This window comes from Schistocerca gregaria, chromosome 2 (assembly GCF_023897955.1).
Source record: "Schistocerca gregaria isolate iqSchGreg1 chromosome 2, iqSchGreg1.2, whole genome shotgun sequence".
NCBI classification, from domain to species: Eukaryota; Metazoa; Arthropoda; class Insecta; order Orthoptera; family Acrididae; genus Schistocerca; species Schistocerca gregaria.
Genome location: NC_064921.1, coordinates 758,292,587 through 758,309,213, shown reverse-complemented (window position 1 = coordinate 758,309,213; position 16,627 = coordinate 758,292,587). Strand labels below are relative to the sequence as shown.

At 44.1% G+C, this 16,627-nt stretch overlaps 1 protein-coding gene across 1 annotated transcript in view; it reads left to right on the top strand.

Moving 5' to 3' along the window:
• The window catches only part of LOC126334959 (superoxide dismutase [Mn], mitochondrial), a 35,487-nt gene that overhangs the window by 5,374 nt on the left and 13,486 nt on the right, over window positions 1–16,627 (top strand). The gene's annotated exons all lie outside the window — the stretch shown is intronic.

Here is a 16,627-nt window from a genome sequence, read left to right as displayed (position 1 = left end):
ATTGTCAGGGGTGGAACTTGTAAAGTAGAATCTTTTCTTACTAATTAAAATTATATTAATTTATAGATTAATCAGAAGATGTAGTATTTAGGTGTCACTTCCTATTTAAGTAGTCTTGTAGGAAACCTTTGCTATCTGTAAATATGGTAAGTTTCAGTACAGTATTACTATAAAGTCCAGAGTGCTTACATATTTTAATTAAAAAAAACTTTGCAGATTACTACTCTTCCACTTTGCAAATTGTATAGATTTCCTGAAAATTCATAATATAAGGAACTCCACAGATGTTTGATGCACAGATTTAGGGAAATAGCAAGAAGTTGTTCAAACCTGACGTGGGATACATCCACCTCGTTAACTTTAAACACCTTCACTGATTCCCCTACATACCTCATACATATAATCTGTATTGGAAAATCCAGGATGGGATGTGACAGTGTTATGAAAAGGATAGTTGATAATCAGCATATAACTGAGATGCGCACGCACACACACACACACACACACACACACACACACACACACACACACACACACACACACACACACACACACACACACACACACACACCTTCTCAGGTTGTGAATCTGAATATTATACTGATGTTTGGACCATTCTTCTTTTCTGTTCATGGAATTCTTTTATTTCCTCTTTGGACAAAAGAATGAGGGCAGTGGATTTGTAAGATTTCACGACTCTCATAAAATCCTCAGCATTCTGAATCACAGCTGTATTTGGTCTGGAAAGATTGTTTTGTAGCATGATGCTTCAGTAGGCCGCCTCACAAGGCCCCATCCCATGACCAGTAGCACTGTATACCCCGTCAGTTGGCTCAAGCGACTTACTCAATTCAGACAGCTGGTAACGATTTTTAAAATGATTATGAACACCATCAGATATAATGGTGATCTTCACTGCCCCTATTTGCAGTTGAAGAATTGGGCATTGCTAGCAAAGTGTGTGCCGAGTCATATCCTGTCTCATCACTTATACTTGTGGTCTTGGTTTGAAACTATGTCACTCCTGTAAAAATTGAAACTGGGTCATTACTCCAATGATACCCTTGTACATCTTGTGGGAGAATTACAGGCTAGTTCTCAGCAAAATCATAATTCTTGAGCCTGTACATACCCTTTTACTTCTGCAATGTGTTATAGTTGCAATTTCTTCAGATGCTGGTGTGTTACTGCTTTTACTGACCATTTACTAAGTTCATCAATGAAACTGTCAAAGGCAACAGTTTTCTTAATTAGTTTATTTTCCTCCCGTGTCACACATGTAATTTCTGCAAAGTTATCTGCCACTTCTTCACTTTCCAGAGAATCACCACATTTTTTAAACAAACGAGTCTCGCCCTTTATGTCATTTGTTACATGCTCCAGTAAGTTCTTCAAACTTTACCACACAAAGTTCAAATTTGTGCTGTACACACATAAACAGATATCTCTAGGTGGGTGTGGAACTACCCACTTAGGTTTTAGTGCATAAAATTTTGATCTTCCAACATTTGAAGTTGTATAGTTGCTCTTATAAACTGCAAAAGTTTCTTTAATACTGTGAGCCATATAGGTCTTCACTGTCACTACTTTTTGACCTTCAACTGTTACAGTTATAGTGTCTTTCTTGTTATCACTCTGGCGGGAACAGTCCCATTTATCTTCCAAATAAAATGACTGCACTATTTGAACTTGAGCTGCTTTCACAGGATGACCATAATGGGGATCTGGTCTTCCAAAGACTCCTTTGACAGACCTCACATTTCTTGATTTGTCTACCATGTACTTTGATACTTATGGAACGTGATTCAGAATTGTTTCCTTTGAAAGTGTCTCTGGAACAATAGTTAAAACTTGAACTTTTCCACTGTAGTATGCACAATATTAAACAGCTGAATTGATATTTGTGAAAAATACCTTGCAAGAGTGCTTTGGTTCATTTTCTTCTGAAGATGGAATTTCTACTTCGAAGAGCGTGGTCAGTTTTGCTATAGTGTATTCATCCATAGCTTTAGTAATTTCTCTGCACTTTCTTGAACCATAGAGCTTATGATTCGATTTCACTGACCACGGTTTCTTAACAGGACTAAAACCTGCCCCTGTAGTTGAATGATTCAGGATATTTCATTCTTCCTATATTGATGCAAAATTTGCACCATGCAAGGCTTCACCTTGTTCAGATACTATCATTGTTGTTGTTCTGTCAAAACATTTAGAACACAAAAAGTCATCATTGGAAACATCTTCACTTTGGAACAGAGTCTTCAAATGAGAACACTTATTCCCAACCTAAACAATGTCTGTTTGTTTGTCTTATATATCACTCTTTTATGGATATGCAAATAGTCAGCACACTTCACTCTCCTGTGGCCCCAGTCAGAAGACATTTCAAAAAATCCTTTTCACAAAACACACTGCAACTGTGTCAGCTGGCAAATTCCTCAGAACTCACTGGATGGTCTCAGATTTCTTAGAAGCCTCTACAGTTGTCGACAACATGGCGGTTAACGCAGTGCGCCTGTGCAAAATACGTGATAAAAAGTGTTTGTGTCATTGCAAAAAAGAAGAAAAGCCAGGAAAAAACAAGGAGAGGAGAAAGCCTGCTGCAGCATCCTAACTGCTGTCGAGATTGTACTACTGTAGTAACTGAAGCTCCATGTAATTTGCCAGCTGAAGATGGGTGCAAACCTGAAATGCATATTGGCGTAAATAAAAAAACGCATTAAAAAGTGGCTGGTTGCCGTATTTTTTCAGTGAAATACATGGTACTAATCGACAGAAAAAAAATCAAACTTTTCTGGATTGTCATTTCTAAAAACAAGTTTTCTGTAAATTATTAAAAAATTCAAAAGGTGACAATAAAAGAAGTTTGACAGATATGTCCAAATGGGGGATACCATTGTAATCATAAAGCAATTATCTTTCAAATAAAAAGAAAACTGTGACAAAATATCGAGAATTATTACAGAGCTAAAACATTTTAGAAAAGTTTCCGAAGTTCATATCTCCAAAATGGTGTTCTGAGTGTCATCTTTGGAGGTCGGTATCTCGAGACAGGAATAGTTTTGGAGAAAATAAAAAATACTTGTTTCTTACTTACTCCTGAATTGTAACATATGCTAAGTTCAGTAACATCTGAGACTATGAAGGTAACCCCACCTCCTGCCTAGAGTGATACAGGTTATGCCAGTACTGTTCTTGCTACATCTCCCTTCACGAAGGACATGACCAAGCAGCCATGCGACCTCAGATTCAGCATCGTGATTGTAAAATCACCCAATGTCGTGGCAGCATCCTCGTCTCCTCCTCCAGCTGTGAAACTTGCCACCAAACTTTCACGTCATGGAGTGAAGTCACCAGCTACACAACTGGCAGCCCAGAAAGGACAGAAGAAATACTTCCATGAAGACTTCCTTCATCACTCCAACCAACCAACATCTGAGCCTTCTTCTGCCAACCGTAAAGGCTTTAAGAAGTCAAACAAAGACAAACGGTCTTCTCCTTCACTGACTGTGATATCCTGATTGATGGTGTTGCCATGTGATACCCTCGCCCAGCTGACCTCCATGTCGCCGGTGCGCACCACCAACCATTTTACTGTCCTGAACCCCAGAGACCGGCAGAAGGAGAATGCAGACACCTCTGCCGATCTCATGGAGCTGGATCCTTCAGCCTCTGCCCCCTGTACCAATGAGTTTTCGAAGGCTGGCACTCGACAGCCACTGAGGTGACACCCCTTCATTTTTTCCCACTCCCTTTTTTTTGTCATGACTCTCCTCCAATTGAACGTTCAGGCCTTTGATCCAACAAAGAGGTCTTACAGCTGCCCTTGGAATCACAGCGTCCACTTATCCTCTGTGTCCAGAGAGCGAAATTGTGGCCTCACAACCGGTTTGAGCTCTTGCATTTCTTCCTGGCTGCTTTGACCTCCCTCCCCTCGCCTGCCCTCTCCATGGATAGTATTCCGTCCCATGGGGGAGTCATGCTGCTCATCTGGGCTGATGTTCGTAGTCAACCCATCTCCCTGACTATCAAACTGTTGCAGTCTGCATTTTCTTTCCTCACTTGCCCTTTTCCCTTCGTATCGTTCACAACCTTCCGTCATTTGGAGTCAACGGGGCAAACTTCCTCCAGCTTATTGGCAACTCTCTTGTCCCATTGTGCTGCTGAGGGACTTTAATGCGTTCACCTAAACTTCATCCCCTTAACGGGCAGCATATATGTTCCTTTCAGACTCCATGCACACCTATTCCTGTTTGGACCTCTCATTCTACACTACCCAGCTTGCCCATTGTTTCAAGTGGTCTGTTCTCTCAGACACATACTTGAGTGACCATTTCCCATGTAGTTTCCATTTGCTGACTCCTATCCCACCTACATGCACACTCAAGTGACAGCTTACTAAGGTCAACTGGGTGCTTTACCCATCCCTGGGGACCAACAAACATTTCCCCAGTTGTGATGATAAGGTAGAATAACTTACGAATGTTATCCTTAGCACCACAAAACATTCCGTTCGTCGCATTTCTTCTTTACTGTGCCATGTCCTGTCCTCTTGGTGGACTGAGACGTGCCACTACACAAGTCACCCGTGGAGACATGCTCTCCACATTTTTAACTGTCATCCTGCAATGGCAAACTGCATTCATGATAAACAGTTGTGTGCACAGTGTCATCGCATTCTTCAGTATAGCAGAAAAGGTAGCTGGATTTCCTTTACTAATGATTATAAAGCGGATAGCACTAATTACTTTGACCTCTGTCGGTCAGTAGATAATAAGGGTGATGTAAGCGATGTTGTACGTCCTTTCACACATGCATATTAAGCCCATTACATTATTTGACCTTTCACGTCAACAGCTATTAGAACATAAAGGTAGTTTGTCTGTTCCATGCTGGCATTCACAGACCTCACTTGATCAAGCCTCATGATTCAGTACCTCAAGTACCTGATTTTAAGAAACTAGTTTAGCTTTAGGTTCTTTTTACACTGTTTTGGTTCATATGCCATAACACTATTCAAAATTACCTCTGTCGGTCATTAGATATTAAGGACGATGAAGGCGACGTTGTGCGTCCTTTCACGCAATTACATTAAGCCTGTCATACTGATTTTGCCCTCTTCTGGTCAGTAGCGCTTAGAATTTAAGATAGTAACTTTACACGCTTATCCAAGCGTAGTCATCAAATACTATCACCAACCCTAAGTAATTGAAAAATGGGTTATTCATCCCCCATATATTTAGGGTGCTTCTAGCTGATGGTATTTTGTCTATCCTGTGTGCATGCATTTTGACCATCCGTGGAATTTGCTATCCCACATATATAGTTTAAGCCTATCCATGTTCTATAGTTCTATAAAATTGTCCTCGAGCTAGGACATTATACATACACACGCATAAACTTCCTGCGCCTTTGACCCGGTCATCGGATCACTTTCGTAACACATTTTATGCCAATCACATGGAAGAGGACGATTTCTCAGTTTGCACATGCACGTTCCTTTCTGACATTCTCACAGCCTAGCTGCCGGGTCCACTTCAGTTTACTAGAGAGCCCGTGGCCCACCGAATGTTGGCTGGGGTGAGGAAGTACACTTTTGACATTTGAGCTAAGTACAGCTATTTACATGGTACACACGTACCATCCATTTTACATTTTATGAGAGTCTTTTGCCCTTTTGGGCATTCTGTATTAATGTTGGACCATGCCTTTTTAGGCAGTTTGTGGTTTTAGTGTGTTCCAAAGAAGGCATGGTTATCCATGCCGAAACCTAGGTCAACATCCGGTTTCTATTTGCAATGTAGGCAGATTCTTTATAATCATTAAATTATTCATCATTGCTGATGTGCTTCTCCTTTACTAATTCTTTTAACTGTTCTACTCCCTCTTCGATCTTGTGGGCCAACCTCTGATGGCTCTCTGGGACCAAGATCCATTCCCCAAATTCCAGTCTGGCAGTAGCAGATGATGTCATAGTAGACCCTTTTGCTATCTCCAATATCTTGGCAGAGATTTGAAGCACCACCCACTATCACCCAGGCTTGCTGAATCAGAAACGAGTGGAGGTGGCTCGGGCGATACCCTTCTCTTCTCAGAACCATGAGTGCTACAGTGCCGCCTTTACTATGAGGGAGTTAGATCATGCTATCACTTAACAATGAACTTCCGCCCAAGGGCCAGGTGATGTTCACATTCAGATGTTGCAGAACCTTTCTCTAGCGTGCAAGCACTTTCTGCTTTATACGTACAACCACATCTGGGCAGAGGGCACATTTCCCAGATGCTGGCGTGAAGCCACTGTCATACCCATACCTAAACCAGGTAAGGACAGACACTTTCCTTCTAGTTATCACACCATCTCTCTCACCAGATGTGTTTGCAAGGTGATGAAACATCTGATTCATCCCTGGCTGGTATGGTGGCTTGAGTCTTGCAATTTACTAACCACTTCACAGTGTGGATTTCTAGCCTGCTGTTCTGCAGTTGACCATCTCGTCACTTTTTCCACCCATATCATGAATGGTTTTCTGTGGAAGTACCAGACTGTGACTGTGTTTTTCGATTTGGAGAAAGCCTACAACACCTGCTGGTGGACTGGTATCCTCCATACTCTCTACACGTGGAGCCCAAGAGGCTGCATGCCCAATTTCCTTCAGAAATTTTTATATGACAGAGTTTTCATGGTATATGTGGGTTTTGCCTTGTTGGACACCTGTATACAGAAAAACGGCGTGCCTCAGGGTTCTGTCCTGAACATCATGCTCTTTACTATTACTGTTAACCCTATTATGGCATGTCTCCAGCTGGGCGTTTCCGGCTCCCTTTTCATTGACGATTTTGCGACCTCTTGTAGTTCTCCATGGACTTGTCTCCTTGAGCAGCAGCTTCAGTGACATCTCGATTGTCTTTACTCATGGAGCAATGACAATGGATTTCGCTTTTCCAATGACAAAACCATTTTTATCAATTTCTGGTGGTGCAGTTGGTTTCTTCCACCATCTTCACATCTTGGTCTGGTTGCTCTTTGTTTATTGACACTACAAAATTCCTGGGGCTCATGCTTAATAGGAAACTCTCTTGGACTTCCCACGTGTGTTACCTGGCAGCCCGCTGTATACAGTTCCTCAGTGTCCTACGTGCACTCAGCAGTACCTCCTGCATAGTGCATTGGACCACCCACCTCTATTTGTACTGGTCCCTTGTCCGTTTGAAACTTGACTGTGGGTGCTTATGCGGAAGCTGCCGAACTACTGCTGTCATAATGCCGTGACTTTCTCGTCAGCAGGTAGGCATGATGTTTGACTGCCATGCATGGCCACCCATCCTATGCTTTCTTCTTCTTCTTCTTCTTCTTCTTCTTCTTCTTCTTCTTCGATGATTCCTTTGATCGCCAGTATTGGGTGCATCCCTCTTCTGTGTTACTTCCTGGAGTCCGCTTTCGGCACCTGCTACGGTGGCTTAACTTCACACTACGTGCAACTTTCCCAGTTGGTGTGAACCCTTCACCACCTTGGCTTTGTGAAGCTGCCCATGTTAACCTTGGCCTTCATTCGCTTCTGAAGGACACTAATCCAGCCTCAGTCTATCGCCTTCAGTTTGACGGCCTTCACATGGAACTTCACAATGGTACCTACGTATACACTGATGGCGCCCGGACTGACATGACGTCGGGTGTGCCTTCATCATTGGCATGCGTGTTTTTCTATATCATCTTCTGGCCCACTGCTCCGTATTTACAGTTGAGCCCTTCACTCTGTATCAAGCCTTGGAGTACAGCCAGTAACATAGCCTTTTCAATTGTATACTCTGCTCAGACTCACTCAGCACCCTTCAAAGTCTTTGTGCCCTAAAGCAAAACTAAACCAAAATCTAGTCCATTCGAAACTAGATTACAGGTGTTTCGTTTATGCCTTTGCATGTCTGTCCCTCTTATGCTGTCTGAGTACTTTCCACCATCATGGGATTCGTTTGGCCACTGGTGCCTTTACATTAGTTTGATTGAGAGTCCGTATTCAGAAGGTGCCGAACTACTATTGTCATCCCGTCGTGACGGCCACCCATCCTATGCATCTTCTGATGAATCCTTTGGTCGCCAGTATGGTGCATGTCCCTCTTGTCTGTTACCTCCAGGAGTTCACTTTTGGCTCTAGCTTCGGCAGTTTAACTTCACACTACCTGCCTCTTGATGGGTGTGAACCCTTCACCACCTTGCCTTCTTAAGGTGGTCCAAGCTCACTTTGGCCTCCTTAGCTGTACTCCTAACCTCTCTCAATCACCATAAGTTCCACGACCTTCACATGGAACCTCAACGATAGTACCTTTGTGTACTTTTATAGTTCTTGGAATGACCATGGTGTCGGGTATGTGTTTTTCATATATGCAGATTATTTTCAGTATTGGCTTCTGGAATGTTGCAGAGTATTTACAGCAGAGCTCTTTGCCTTGTATCACGCCACGCACTACATCCAGTGACACAGGCTTTTCAATTGTGTCATCCGCTCTGACTCTCTTTGTGCCCTTAAGAGCCTCTGTGTGCTGTACACCATCCACCCTTTAGTGCAATGAGTCCAGGAAAGCTGTCACTTGCTCAGTCTTGATGGAGCCACTGTGATGTATATGTGGGTTCCTGGTTATGTTGGTCTGATGGGAAATAAGGCCGCTGACACTGCTGCCAAGACTGCAGTCCTCGTACCTCGGCCCACTAGTTCTTCCATTCCCTCTGATGACCTTCAGGTTGCCATCTGTCAGCAGGTGGTGTCACTTTAGCATCACCACTGGTCCTCCCTTCATAGCAACAAGCTCTGGGGAATTAAGCCTCTCCCAGCAGCTTCCTCTCGGCTCTCTCTCTGTGAGAAGATAATTTTAGCTAGGTTGCATATTGGGCTCAGACTTCTTAGGCATCGCCATTTGTTAAGTGGTGCTCCACCACGACTACATGCTCATTCCCTCAACCTTTGGCAGTTTGCCATTTCCTGATGCAATGCCAGTTTTTTAACCACTTATATTCTCATTTATGTTTGCTGTCCGAGTTATCGACTGTATTAATGAGCGATGTTCGGGCTGCCGACTGCGTTTTGCCTTTCATCCATCATAGCAATATGGCGAAGGACATTTAATCTTTAGTTCAGGAAACTTGTTTCTTTGTGGCGTATTTTATGGACCTTTCTCGTAGTATCTGTTTTTAGCTGCCATTCCTTCCATCAATTGTGTGTGATGCATACACACACACACACACACACACACACACACACACACACTCACTTGCACACTCAAACACAACTCTTACCTTCTGCTTGCTTCCTAAATTCCATAAACCCAACCACTCGGGACATCCCCTCACGACTGGTTACTGTGCCACAATATCTGATTTCATAGCCCAACACCTTCAGCCTAGTTCCCACAACCCACCCTCCTATATAAAAGATACCAACTACACTCCTGGAAATTGAAATAAGAACACCGTGAATTCATTGTCCCAGGAAGTGGAAACTTTATTGACACATTCCTGGGTTCAGATACATCACATGATCACACTGACAGAACCACAGGCACATAGACACAGGCAACAGAGCATGCACAGTGTCGGCACTAGTACAGTGTATATCCACCTTTAGCAGCAATGCAGGCTGCTGTTCTCCCATGGAGACGATCATAGAGATGCTGGATTTAGTCCTGTGGAACGGCTTGCCATGCCATTTCCACCTGGCGCCTCAGTTGGACCAGCGTTCGTGCTGGACGTGCAGACCGCGTGAGACGACGCTTCATCCAATCCCAAACATGCTCAATGGGGGACAGATCCGGAGATCTTGCTGGCCAGGGTAGTTGACTTACACCTTCTAGAGCACGTTGGGTGGCACAGGATACATGCGGACGTGCATTGTCCTGTTGGAACAGCAAGTTCCCTTGCCGGTCTAGGAATGGTAGAACGATGGGTTCGATGACGGTTTGGATGTACCGTGCACTATTCAGTGTCCCCTCGACGATCACCAGAGGTGTACGGCCAGTGTAGGAGATCGCTCCCCACACCATGATGCCAGGTGTTGGCCCTGTGTGCCTCGGTCGTATGCAGTCCTGATTGTGGCGCTCACCTGCATGGCGCCAAACACGCATACGACCATCATTGGCACCAAGGCAGAAGCGACTCTCATCGCTGAAGACGACACGTCTCCATTCGTCCCTCCATTCACACCTGTCGCGACACCACTGGAGGCTGGCTGCACTATGTTGGGGCGTGAGCGGAAGACGACCTAACGGTGTGTGGGACCGTAGCCCAGCTTCATGGAGACGGTTGCGAATGGTCCTCGCCGATACCCCAGGAGCAACAGTGTCCCTAATTTGCTGGGAAGTGGCGGTGCAGTCCCCTACAGCACTGCGTAGGATCCTACGGTCTTGGCGTGCATCCGTGCGTCGCTGCGGTCCGGTCCCAGGTCGACGGGCACGTGCACCTTCCGCCGACCACTGGCGACAACATCGATGTACTGTGGAGACCTCACACCCCACGTGTTGAGCAATTCGGCGGTACGTCCACCCGGCCTCCCCCATGCCCACTATACGCCCTCGCTCAAAGTCCGTCAACTGCACATACGGTTCACGTCCACGCTGTCGCGGCATGCTACCAGTGTTAAAGACTGCGATTGAGCTCCGTATGCCACGGCAAACTGGCTGACACTGACGGCGGTTGTGCACAAATGCTGCGCAGCTAGCGCCATTCGACGGCCAACACCGCGGTTCCTGGTGTGTCCGCTGTGCCGTGCGTGTGATCATTGCTTGTACAGCCCTCTCGCAGTGTCCGGAGCAAGTATGGTGGGTCTGACACACCGGTGTCAATGTGTTCTTTTTTCTATTTCCAGTAGTGTATTTCCTCTGCAGACACTCCTCAGTTCCTTTTTCTTTACCATATGGTGCCCTGCTTATCACTATTGATGCCACCTCCATTTACATTAATATCTCTAATACCATGGCCTTACCACTGTACAACACTACATTTCCCAGTTTTCACAATATTCCAAACCTTCAGCCACCTTCATAGTCGCCATGACACTGTATCTTCACCCACACTTACTTTTCCTTTGAAGGCATCACCTACAAACAAATATGGGTTACAGCTGCATGGCAGCATCCTATACCAACATATTCATGGACCATCTAGAGGAATCCTTCTTAGATGCTCAGAATCCCAAACCTCTCACCTGTTGCAGATTCATTGATGACATCCTCGTGATTTGAATTGAGGTTGATGACAACCTATCTACATTCCTTCAGAACCTTAACACATTCTTCCCCATTTGCTACACCTGGCCCCACTCAACCTCAGAGATGGCCACATAAGTATCTCCATCAATATCAAACCTACTAACTACCATCAATACATCCACTTTGATAGCTGCCACCCATTATATACGAAGAAGTCCCGTCCATATAGCCTGGCTACCAGTGGCTGTTGCAATTGTAGTGATGAATGGTCCCCTCGAGATATACTACGTGTCTCACTGAGGCTTTCACAAACTGTAATTACCACCCCCCCCCCCCCCCCCCCCTCCCCATCCAACATTGATCAAAAACAAATCCTACGCCTTCTCTCCAGTCACCGACAAACTCTCAAAGTCCCACCATCGGGCCACAGAGGAGCATCCCCCTCATGACTCAGTACCACTCAGGACTGGAACAGCTGAATAGCATTCTTCACCAGGGTTTGACTATCTCTCATTGTGCCCTGAAATGAGGAGTATTCGAACCACGATCCTTCCCACCCCTCCCACAGTGGTATTCCACCGCCCACTGAACCTACACAATATCCTCGTCCATCCCTATACAACCCCTGCTCGCAACTGTTTGCCTCATGGCTCATGCCTGTAGCAGACCTAGAGGCAAGACCTGTCCCATACATCCTCCCACCACCACCACCTCCTCCAGTCCAGTTACAAGCATCACCTATCCCATCAAAGACAGGGTTACCTGTGAAACCAGTCATGTGATCTACAAGCTAAGCTGCCGCCATTCTGCTGTGTTCTACATGGGCATGACAATCAACAAACTTTCTGTACGCATCAATGGCTACCGACAAACTGTGGCCAAGAAACAGCTGGGGCACCATGTTGCTGAGCACGGTGCCCATCTTGACGTCTTTGTTTCAGTGACTGCTTCACAGCCTGAGGCATCTGGATCCTTCCCACCCACCAGCTTTTCTGAACTGTGCAAGTGGGAATTCTCGCTGCAATATATCCAATGTTCCTGTAACCCTCATTTCCCCCATCTTACCCGTTCCCTGTTACCATTCCAATACAACACAGCCCTCTGTTCCACCAACACACCCATTATCCTTTCACTTCTCTCCTTTTCTGTTACTACCCCCCCCCCCCCCCCCCCCCACCCACTCTGCCACCCATCTAACAACCCTGCCCTCCTCCCTAGCCTAGCTGCCCTACCCTTTATCCACTTTGTCCCTAGGTGCTTCTGCAAGCAGCACTTTACTAACCCCCCACCCTTACCCTGCTGTCCCTCCCCCTCCTTGCCCAACCTCCTCCTTACCCCACCACCCGATTGCTCCTCCCATCATGTACTCCTGCCTGCAGTCTGACCTCAGCAGCCAGAGACTATGGTCATGTGTGTGTGAGTTGCATTTGTGTGATCATACACTGTGAGATCAGTAGTATCTGGACACCCCTAAAACATACATTTTTCACATTAGGTGCATTGTGCTGTCACCTACAGCCAGGTACTCGCTTCAGCAACCTCAATAGTCATTAGACATCGTGAGAGAGCAGAATGGGGCATTTTGCGGAACTCGTGGACTTCGAACGAGGTCAGGTGATTGGGTGTCACTTGTGTCATATGCGTTTAAATGAGATTTATACGCCCCTAAACATCCCTAGGTTTAATTTCCGATGTGATAGTGAAGTGGGAACATGAAGGGACACATACAGCACAAAAGCATATAGGCCGACCTCATCTGTTGCCTGGCAGAGACCATGGATAGTTGAAGAGGGTTGTAATGTATAATAGGCAGACATCTGTCCAGGCAATCTCACAGGAATTCCAAACTGCATCAGGATCCACTGCAAGTAATATGACAGTTGGGTGGGAGGTGAGAAAACTTGGATTTCATGGTCGAGTGGCTGTTCATAAGCCACACATCATGCTGGTAAATGCCAAATGACGCCTCGCTTGGTGTAAGGAGTGTAAACATTGGGCAATTGAACTGTGGAATAATGTTGTGTGGCGTGACAAATCACGGTACACAATGTGGCGATTCGTTGGCAGGGTGTGAGTATGGAGAACGCCCAGTAAACGTCATCTGCCAGTGTGTGTAGTGCCAATAGTAAAATTCGGAGGCAATGGTGTTATCGTGTGGGCGTGTTTTTCATGGAGGGGGCATGCACCCCTTGTTGTTTTGCATGGCACTATCACAGCAGAGGCCTACACTGATGTTTTAAGCACTTTCTAGCTTCCCACTGTTGAAGAGCTATTCAGGGTTGGCGATTGCATCTTTCAACATGATTGGACACCTGATTGAGATGCACGGCCTGTGGTGGAGTGGTTACATGATAACAACATCCCTGCAATGGACTAACCTGCACAGAGTCCTGACTTGAATCCTATAGAACAACTTTGGGATGTTCTGGAACGCTGACTTCATGCCAGGCCTCACCGACTGACATCGATACGTCTCCTCAGTGCAGCACTTTGTGAAGAATGGGCTGCCGTTCCCCAGGGAACCTTCCAGCACCTGATTGAACATGTGCCTGCGAGAGTGGAAGCTGTCATAAAGGCTAAGGGTGGGCCAACACCTTATTCAATTCCGGCATTACCAATGGAGGGTGCCACGAGCTTGTAAGTCATTTTCAGGTGTCCGGATACTTTTGAGCACATAATGTATGTGTGTGGTGCCTATTTCTGATGAAGACTTTGTTGGTCGAAAGCTTACTTTCTGACAATTTTTTTGTTGTACCTTCCTGCAACTCAATATGTTTGCTATATGGTGAGTGGCTGTTACTCTTTTCATTATATTGTCACATTATCTGTATTTCTCAGTTTTCTTCAAGAGTCCTCTGTGCAGTTGCACCCTACCTGTACTTGGCTGATATCTTGCATTTTGATACTCCAACAAAAAGTTCTTGGCATGATCTTGTAGATATGGGCTTCTGACCTGTAATATCTCCAAGATAATTTGTCTACAATTCTTCTAATTATGATTGTTCATCACTCATCTCAGAATATGTATAGAGGAGTGAGTATACTCCAGGTGTAATTTGAAAAACTTGATTTCAATTCGTGGATATTTGTACTTAAAAAAAGAAAATCTTCCTTTACTTCATATTCATGTAATGTTTCTGCAAGCTATTTTGCTAGTTGCTGGGCCTATATAATAGACTTGGTAGCCTTCATACAAGGTAACAAAATCACTTGTGAAAAAGTTTTGTATTCTGAGTAGATTAATACCTGTAAGTTTACCTGATTTGGTGTGGCCTGTTATGAATTCCTCTCCTGTGCCATCCTCTTCATCTCAGAGTAGGACTTGGATGCAGTGTACTCTATTATTTGTTGGATGTATTCTCCTACAATCTTTATCCTGTAAAACTACCACTAGTACCATGGAAGCTTGCCACTGATGTTGTAACATCTCCTGTCATTCTGCATCATGTTCTTCAGTGTTTTTCTCATGTTGTTCCCATTGTTGATTTTGTGGAAAACCTCATTTATCAGTTCACCTAATTTTCAGTATCTTTCTGTAGCATCCACCACATCCCAAATGCAGAAACTTCTTTATTTTTCTGTAGTCCATGATTCATTTCCATATAAAGCTGCATTCCAAACACACATCCTCAGAAATTTCTTCCTCAAATTAAGGCTGTTATTTGATTGTACTAGGCGTCTTCTGTCCAGTAATGCCTTCTTCGCCTGGCTAGTCCATTTCTTGTGTTGTCCCTGCTTTGCCTGTCATGATATTTTGCTTCCAAGGTATCAAATTTCAAATTTCTTGGTCCCCAATTTCGATAGTAAGTTTCTGCTATTCCTCATTATTTCATCTATCTTCGTAACACACACAGTCCGCAGTGGATGCTCGGTGACTATTCATTCCATTCAACAGATCCTGTAATTCTTCTTCACTTAAGCAATTTCGTTAGCAAGTCTTGACGTTGATATCCTTTCCACCTGAATTTTAATATCAATCCTGGCCTTTTTTACCATTTCTTCTTCAGTGTAGAGAACGAATAGTGGGGAGACAGACTGCATCCAGTCTTACTCTGGTTTAAATGTGAGCATTTTGTTCTTGGTATTCCGTCCTTGTTATCCTTCTTGGTTCTTATACATATTGTGTATTACCAGTCTTTCCCTATAGCTTACTCCATTTTTTCTGAGAAATTTGAACATCTTGCTCTATTTTACATTGTCGATTCCTTTTTCTAGTTCGAGAAATCGTATGAAAATTTCTTTTAGTTCTCTCAAGTATTGCTTCCACTTTAAAGCATGATGACAGAACTGCCGCTGTGGTGGTTATTGCATCTTTCCTAAGGCAAAATAGACCATCCTAATTTTCTTTTCCTCTCTGCTGTACATTATTCTTGCTAGCAATGTGGATGCATGAGCTGTTAAGCTGGTAGCTCTATGGTTCTTGCAGTTAACTGTCCTCGCTGTATTATGGGTGGCAGGAATAATTTTACATCCTAACTCACAGATTCTTCACATCAACTTCAGTAGTCATTTGGTTGCTACTTTCCCCAGTGACTCTAGAAATTCCAAAAGAATATTCTATGCTTTCTTCCTTATTTGATCCCAGCTCTGTTAAACTGTGACTATAATATTGGATCCTTCTGTATCCACTCCCATTAAATCTTCTATCACATCATCAGTCAAGGCATTCCACTCAGAGGCCTCCTGTGTACACTTTTTATTTAGTTGCTCACTCCTCTGTTTAACAGTGGAATTTATCTTGCATTACAGATGATAAAAGCCTTTGCTTTTAACATCACTGGCGACTTTCTTTTTTTGGTTTCTTTGCATGTTGTCTGCTGTCAAAATTTTCACCTTGGCTTCCCTACTTTTCCTGTTTATTTCATTTGTAATTGACAAATATTATTTTATTTCTGTCCTGAATGAAGATGAATATGCAATACTAGTAGTTGCCTTCGACCAGTGACATTAGAAATGTGCAACAAATATTGTGAAATATATGGCAGCTGCAACATGATATAATTACCGATTCCCTCCCCATCTCTCCACCTTTCTCCCCCAAGGTGCTAAGCTTACAGACCAGTCTGTCACCACACCAGGTTTTCTGCTTTCACATTTTTTGGCTCTGACAGCTAACAACCGAACTGTGAAAACACACACTAAAAGCTAATGTCACAGCACCTATTAACATTATGTCACAGGTCAAAGCCACTGACTAGTATCGAATATTTCTCTTGCTCTCCTTTCTTTCCATAAACATTTTTGTATTTCCATCTCTCATCAATTAGTTGAAGTTTTTCTTTTACTTCTCTTGTGCCTATATATGCCATCTGTCCATTGATTTATTGGTTGCCATTTTGGTTTTGGAGGAGCTGCTTGTGTCTGTCATTTTGCTGTGGGTCAAAGCCAATACCCAATAGAGAATGTTTCGGTATTTGTCACTCTAACCAGGACT